The sequence below is a fragment of the Mastacembelus armatus genome, unplaced genomic scaffold, assembly GCF_900324485.2.
Source record: "Mastacembelus armatus unplaced genomic scaffold, fMasArm1.2, whole genome shotgun sequence".
Lineage (NCBI taxonomy): Eukaryota > Metazoa > Chordata > Actinopteri > Synbranchiformes > Mastacembelidae > Mastacembelus > Mastacembelus armatus.
Window position 1 is genome coordinate 10,001 of NW_022872855.1, and position 5,000 is coordinate 15,000.

General features: G+C 47.0%; 2 non-coding genes across 2 annotated transcripts; both read left to right on the top strand.

The window, feature by feature from the left end:
• The first annotated feature begins 2,135 nt into the window (after window positions 1–2,135).
• Window positions 2,136–4,114, top strand: LOC113137763 (18S ribosomal RNA). Its single transcript, XR_003296405.1, has one exon. It is a non-coding gene; the product is annotated as an 18S ribosomal RNA (ribosomal RNA).
• Window positions 4,115–4,733: 619 nt separating this feature from the next.
• On the top strand, window positions 4,734–4,886 carry LOC113137759 (5.8S ribosomal RNA). Its single transcript, XR_003296401.1, has one exon. It is a non-coding gene; the product is annotated as a 5.8S ribosomal RNA (ribosomal RNA).
• Window positions 4,887–5,000: the final 114 nt, after the last annotated feature.

The window sequence follows — 5,000 nt, forward strand, 5'->3', positions numbered from 1 at the left end:
GTTGTACAAAAGATATTTGCGGATATTACCTGAGACAGGTATAAAATCACAGTTTGGCGAACAGAATTAGTCAAGTTGTACAAAAGATATTTTGCGGATATTACCTGAGACAGGTATAAAATCACAGTTTGGCGAACAGAATTAGTCAAGTTGTACAAAAGATATTTTGCGGATATTACCTGAGACAGGTATGAATACATACTTATAGGGAACTGGATCAGTCAACTTTCCTATAGTAAAGTGCGGGCGGACCCATGTCGACACCGTATCTCGCGAACCGTCAGAGATATGGAAAAATGGATTAGATTTTATGAAAGAGCGTCAAAAGTTAGGTCAGTAAGCCAAATTTCATTAGAATCGGTTGAAAATTGTAGAAATTTTCCCATACCAGTAAGTTGAAAAACGGCCTCTCGGACTTTACTATAGAAAATTTCCTATAGAAAACCCGAGAGGACCCATGTCGACACTGTATCTCGAGAACCGTCAGAGATATGGAAAAATGGATTAGATTTTATGAAAGAGCGTCAAAAGTTAGGTCAGTAAGCCAAATTTCATTAGAATCGGTTGAAAATTGTAGAAATTTTCCCATACCAGTAAGTTGAAAAACGGCCTCTCGGACTTTACTATAGAAAATTTCCTATAGAAAACCCGAGAGGACCCATGTCGACACTGTATCTCGAGAACCGTCAGAGATATGGAAAAATGGATTAGATTTTATGAAAGAGCGTCAAAAGTTAGGTCAGTAAGCCAAATTTCATTAGAATCGGTTGAAAATTGTAGAAATTTTCCCATACCAGTAAGTTGAAAAACGGCCTCTCGGACTTTACTATAGAAAATTTCCTATAGAAAACCCGAGAGGCCGTTTTTCAACATTCTGGTCCGAAGGGAAAATTTCTACAATTTTCAACCGATTCTAATGAAATTTGGCTTACTGACCTAACTTTTGACGCTCTTTCATAAAATCTAATCCATTTTTCCATATCTCTGACGGTTCTCGAGATACAGTGTCGACATGGGTCCTCTCGGGTTTTCTATAGGAAATTTTCTATAGTAAAGTCCGAGAGGCCGTTTTTCAACTTACTGGTATGGGAAAATTTCTACAATTTTCAACCGATTCTAATGAAATTTGGCTCACTGACCTAACTTTTGACGCTCTTTCATAAAATCTAATCCATTTTTCCATATCTCTGACGGTTCTTGAGATACAGTGTCGACATGGGTCCTCTCGGGTTTTCTATAGAAATTAGTTGCGGTTTGTACCAGACGCAGAAAAAAAGTTGTCCGTACGGCCATATCCTATAGCAATTTGGAATCCTTATACCGATTCCAGTTGAACTGTGTAATTTTTTTCTACATATTCTCGAATTCGATTTTGCGGATATTACCTGAGACAGAATTGCATGTTATATAGGGGGTATACCCCAAAATGACCCAAAAGGTCGATTTTGTGAAATGGTGCGTTTCGGCCAGAAAACATAATGTTTGGCCTGTAGCACCCGTATTTCGCAATATTTCGTGCATTTTGGCTTGGCAAACTTCATAATTTGGAGCATATGGTCAAGTGTGTGTCGGCGTCCAGGAAGGCCTCAGAGCCTATACTGGCTCGGTCGGCTCAGGCCTATGGCTCGGTTGTATGCCTTAGCCTATCGGGACCTGGTTTATCTGAATATAGACCTTGTATTCGGTCGTTTCGGGTTTCCGGGACCCAGTTTTGACGGGTGTCGGGTGGAATTTTTCCTTCTGCACTCGAGCTGTGCGCCTGTAGTGTCTTGAGGGCTGGCTTCGGCCGGTCATCAGGTCGTTATTTGGTCGTATGGCCTTCCGTATGTTAAGCCGACTGGCTTGTTCTGCTCGCTGGGTGTGTCATTCGTGGCTCACCTGTGCTGTGCTTATACGATATACGTCGTATTAACTGGTCGCGAGATGGTACCCCCAAAGCGCCAATATTGCTGCTCCGCGCGGGAAAAGGTTAGACCGCGTGGTTGCACAATTATATCAATAGAGGTGTCAGTACTATTAGTCTGCACGGGACGGGTACTACTGTGTGGACAAAGGTTGCTAAATGTTTCGCTTCCACAATTAGTGGTTGCGCGCGCTCCCAATTCTTCGGGGTTGGGCTGCTTGAAAGAGTGAATAAACTGGTTGATCCTGCCAGTAGTCATATGCTTGTCTCAGAGATTAAGCCATGCATGTCCAAGTACAGACCTTAAAACGGTGAAACCGCGAATGGCTCATTAAATCAGCTATGGTTCCTTAGATCGTACTAGCTACATGGATAACTGTAGTAATTCTAGAGCTAATACATGCCACTATGCCCTGACCCGCAAGGGAACGGGTGGATTTATTAGAACAGAACCAACCGGGAACGGCTTCGGCCGTTCCTGTTGAACTCTGTGATGACTCTGGATAACTTTACTGATCGCAGTCGGCCTTGTGTCGGCGACGGATCTTTCAAATGTCTGCCCTATCAACTTTCGATGGTAGGTGATCTGCCTACCATGGTGATAACGGGTAACGGGGAATCAGGGTTCGATTCCGGAGAGGGAGCCTGAGAAACGGCTACCACATCCAAGGAAGGCAGCAGGCGCGAAAATTACCCACTCCCGGCACGGGGAGGTAGTGACGAAAAATACGAATACGGGACTCACTCGAGGCTCCGTAATTCGAATGAGTACAATCTAAATCCTTTAACGAGGACCAATTGGAGGGCAAGTCTGGTGCCAGCAGCCGCGGTAACTCCAGCTCCAAAAGCGTATATTAAAGTTGCTGCAGTTAAAAAGCTCGTAGTTGGATCTGGGTCGTGCGATCACGTGTTGTTTCCTGGTTCAGACTTCGGTCGGTACCGGGTGATGATGAAGTGGTCGTGCAGCCTTTCAGCCGTGTCTGCGTAAGCAGGTGTTGGCTGGTCGGTGAGCTTGCTCACTGGTCAGTTGGCATGTTTCCTGATGCCTTTAAACGGGTGTCGGGGGCGTACGGCACTTTTACTTTGAACAAATTTGAGTGCTCAAAGCAGGCTAGTGTGCCTGAAAAGTCTTGCATGGAATAATGGAATAGGACTTCGGTTCTATTTTGTTGGTTTTCGGATCCGAAGTAATGGTTAAGAGGAACAGACGGGGGCATTTGTATGGCGGCGTGAGAGGTGAAATTCTATGATCGTCGCCAGACAAACTACAGCGAAAGCATTTGCCAAGAATGTTTTCATTGATCAGGAGCGAAAGTCAGAGGTTCGAAGACGATCAGATACCGTCCTAGTTCTGACCATAAACGATGCCAACTGACGATCCGCGGCGGTTCTTTAATTGGCCCCGCGGGCAGTCCCCGGGAAACCCTTAAGTCTTTGGGCTCCGGGGGAAGTATGGTTGCAAAGCTGAAACTTAAAGGAATTGACGGAAGGGCACCACCAGGAGTGGAGCCTGCGGCTTAATTCGACTCAACACGGGAAAACTCACCCGGCCCGGACACTGTGAGGATTGACAGATTGATAGCTCTTTCTTGATTCGGTGGTTGGTGGTGCATGGCCGTTCTTAGTTGGTGGAGCGATTTGTCTGGTTAATTCCGATAACGAACGAGACTTTGACCTACTAATTAGTTTGCCTATCCTCTGTGCTCGTGCAGGTCTCGATTTCATTTGCCTCCTTGAGGGGTGGTGAAGTCGCGGATCGGCGGGTGCGGTGTGGTGCTTACTTCTTAGAGGGACAAGCGGCGCTGCAAGTCGCACGAAATTGAGCAATAACAGGTCTGTGATGCCCTTAGATGTCCGGGGCCGCACGTGCGCTACAATGACGGTGCCAGCGAGCATGGAAACCTGGCCCGAAAGGGCTGGGCAAACTTTTCATCACCGTCGTGACTGGGATCGGGGCTTGCAATTATTCCCCGTGAACGAGGAATTCCTAGTAAGTGCAAGTCATAAGCTTGCGCTGATTACGTCCCTGCCCTTTGTACACACCGCCCGTCGCTACTACCGATTGAATGGTCAAGCTGAGGCAATCGGATTGGTACTGTTTTAGCGGCTACGTCGCTTGACTGGTATCGAGAAGATGACCAAACTTGATCATTTAGAGGAAGTAAAAGTCGTAACAAGGTTTCCGTAGGTGAACCTGCGGAAGGATCATTACAAGTCCCTATCTAAAGCTTTTCGGGCTCGGCTTCGGCCGGGTTCGGGTTTAATTGGCGCATCGGATGGACAATTGAGTCTGTCTGGTGTGTCGAGGAATTGACGGAAGGGTTCCCGTGAAAGGGTTCCTGCGAATTAAAGATTTATATGTGCTAACGGGATTGACGGACGGATCCTCTACTTGTAGAGGGTTCGATAAACTTTGGCCATACCTGAGGTCAGTGGACTAACCTCTGCTGCATCTCATAAGTACGGTCCGCATTATGGTGGGGTGCCTATCCTGTCTGATGCCCTGATGGTGTGCTCGTGGCTTCGGCTACCAGTTCATGCCAGGGGTGACGGGAGAGTACTGTATCTATCTCAGTGCAAAGGTTTAAAGAGAAGTGTGGACCATGTGTTCAACTTCCGCCCCATTTGTTGTTTTGACCTCCATTTTTACACTGTTTAAGCTGGTTAGATCGGCTTGTTCGGTCTGATCAGCTGACCATAGCATGCCTCCGGACATCTTGTATGGCTGGTCCGCATGTACAGTCGCCTGGCGGTGCCTCATCCTGGGCTAGACTGCAAACCTGTGTTCTCACTTGTTCGGTTTACCGGACTTGTGGGGGCATTGTAGTACAACTCTTAGCGGTGGATCACTCGGCTCGTGCGTCGATGAAGAGTGCAGCCAACTGTGTGAATTAATGTGAACTGCGCACTGCTTTGAACATCGACATCTTGAACGCATATTGCGGCCGCGGGATATCCCGTGGCCACGTCTGGCCGAGGGTCGGCTTATCATTTATCACGACGCCCAAAAAGTCGTGGCCTGGAAGTTTGTGCCAGCTGGCTTGATTTCCCCATTTTTTGGGGTGCTGTGCTATGGCTCCTTCCTAATGTGTCCGGT